Consider the following 2916-nt stretch of genomic DNA (forward strand, 5'->3'; position numbering starts at 1 on the left):
AAAAAAAAAAAAAAAATTGAGGTGATATTCATATAACATAAAATTAAGTATTTTGTAGTGAACAATTAAAGGCATTTAGTTCATGTAAATGTGCAATTGTCACTCCTATGTGGTTCCACCACACCAAATTAAAACCCACACCCATGAACCAGTTACTGCCAATTCCACAGTCCATAATGGTACTTCATTCCTTTTTATGGCTGATTAGTATTCCATTGTAGGGATATAGTATATTTTAATCTAGTTTTTGAAATTTACCAAATTTCGGTTTCCACTTTGGGCCTATTATGAACAATACTGCTATGAGCATTTGTGTACAAGTTCTTTTGTAGACTTGTTTTGAATTCTCTGGGAGTAGAATTGCTGGGTCATATGGGAACTCCATTGATCTTTTTGAGGAAGTCCCACGTTGTTTTAGGAAGTGGTTGAACCATTTTACATCTCCACCAACAATGTTTGAGGACTTCAGTTTCACCAATACCTGTTATCTGTCCCCCTTTTTAAAAATTATAGCCATCATAGTGGGTGTGAAATAGTATCTCATTATGGTTTTGATTTATATTTTCCTTATGCCTAATGACATTGAGTATGTTTTTATGTGCTTGTTGGCCATTTGTACATCTTTGGAGAAATGTATTTTCACATTCTTTGACCGTTTTTAATTGGATTGTTTTTGGTTTTGTTCTTGACCTTTAATAATTGTTTTTATTTTCTGGTTACTGGACCCTTATCAGATACATGATTTGCAAATGTTCCCTCCCATTCTGTGGGTAGTCTTTTCGCTTTCTTGATAATGTCCTTTGATGTAAAAATGTTTTTAATTTTGAGAAAGTTCAATTTCTCTATTTTGTCTTTGGTTGCTTGTGTTTTTGAGTCATATCTAAGGATCCATTGCCAAATCCAAGGTCATGAAGATTTCTTCCAAGTTTGCTTCTAATAGTTTTATGGTTTTAACTCTTATATTCAGATTTTTGATCCATTTTGAGTTGACTTTTGCAAATGGTGTATGTTAAGGGTCCAACTTCATTATTTTGCATGTGTATAACCGCTTGTCCCAGCACTACTTGTTGAAGAGACAGTTTTTTCCTCAATTGAGTGGTCTTGGCAGCCCTGTCAAAAATCAGTTGGTTATAGATTTACAGGTTTAGTTCTGGACTCTCAATTCTATTCTGGTCTATGTGTCTATCCCTATGCCAGTACCGTATTCTTTTCATTACTGCAGCTTTGTAGCAAGCTTAGAAGTTGGAATATGTGAGTCCTTCATTTTGTTCTTTTTATCCATATTGTTTTGAGTATTCCTGGCTCCTTACAAGTCTGTATAAATTTGAGAGTCAGCTTTTCCATTTCTGGAAAAAAAACATTGGAATGTTGATAGAGTTGGCATTGAATCCGTAGATTACTTTGGGAAGTATTGCCATCTTAACAATGTTAAGTATTCCAATTTATGACCACAAAATGTCTTCTTTATTTTATTTCAGTAATGTTTTCCCAACATCATTTATTAAATTGGGAATCCTTTCCCCATTACTTGTTTTTGTCAGGTTTGTCAATGATCAGATGGTTGTAGATGTATGAGGCCATTATTTCTGAGGCCTCCTTTCTGTTCTGTTGGTCTATATATCTGTTTTTGTACCAGTACAATGCTGTTTTGGTTACTGCAGCCTTATAGTATAGTTTGAAGTCACAAGCATGATGCCTCCAGCATTGTTCTTTATGCTTAGGATTGTCTTGGGTATACGGGCTCTTTTTTGGTTCCATATGTAATTTAAAAGTAGTTTTTTTCTAATTCTGTGAAGAAATCCAGTGGTAGCTTGATGGGAATACCATTGAATCTATAAATTACTTTGGGCAGTATGGCCATTTTGACGATACTGATTCTTCCTGTCCATGAGCATGGAATATTTTTCCATTTGTTTGTGTTTTCTCTTATTTCCTTGAGCAGTGGTTTGTAGTTCTTTAAGAGGTCCTTCACATCCCTGGCAAGTTGTATTCCTAGGTATTATTCTCTTTGTAGCAATTGTGAATGGGAGTTCACTCGTGATCTGGCTCTCTGTTTGTCTATTATTCATGTATAGAAATGCTTGCGATTTTTGCACATTGATTTTGTATCCTGAGACTTTGCTGAAGTTGTTTATCAGCTTAAGGAGCTTTTGGGCTGAGATGATGGGGTTTTCTAAATATACAATCATGTCATCTGCAAGCAGAGACAATTTGACTTCCTCTCTTCCTATTTGAATACCCTTTATTTCTTTCTCTTGCCTGATGCCCTTGCCAGAACTTCCAATACTGTGTTGAATAGGAGTGGTGAGAGAGGGCATCCTTGTTTGTGCTGGCTTTCAAAGGGAATGCTTCCAGCTTTTGCCCATTCAGTATGATATTGGCTATGGGTTTGTCACAAATAGCTCTTATTATTTTGAGATATGTTCCATCAATACCTAGTTTATTGAGAGTTTTTAGCATGAAGGGATGTTTAATTTTATCAATGACATTTTCTGCATCTATTGAGATAATAATCATGTGCTTTCTGTTTATGTGATGGATTATGTTTATTGATTTGCAAATGTTGAACTAGCCTTGCATCCCCGGGATGAAGCCTACTTGGTCATGGTGGGTAAGCTTTTTGATGAGCTGCTGGATTTGGATTGCCAGTATTTTATTGAGGATTTTTGCATTGATGTTCATCAGGGATATGGACCTGAAATTGTCTTTTTTTTGTTGTGTCTCTGACAGATTTTGGAATCAGGATGATGCTGGTCTCATAAAATGAGTTAGGGAGGAGTCCCTCTTTTTCTATCGTTTGGAATAGTTTCAGAAGGAATGGTACCAGCTCCCCTTTGTGCCTCTGGTAAAATTTGGCTGTGAATCTGTATTGTCCTGGGCTTTTTTTTTTTTTTTGGTTGGTAGGCTATTAATGAC

The 2916-nt window shown here is 35.7% G+C and overlaps 1 protein-coding gene across 1 annotated transcript in view; it reads left to right on the plus strand.

Moving 5' to 3' along the window:
- Positions 1 to 2916, plus strand: part of FMR1NB (FMR1 neighbor) — a 38965-nt gene that overhangs the window by 1257 nt on the left and 34792 nt on the right. The window lies entirely within an intron of this gene.

The sequence above is a fragment of the Cebus imitator genome, unplaced genomic scaffold (assembly GCF_001604975.1).
Source record: "Cebus imitator isolate Cc_AM_T3 unplaced genomic scaffold, Cebus_imitator-1.0 Scaffold505, whole genome shotgun sequence".
Taxonomy (NCBI): Eukaryota; Metazoa; Chordata; class Mammalia; order Primates; family Cebidae; genus Cebus; species Cebus imitator.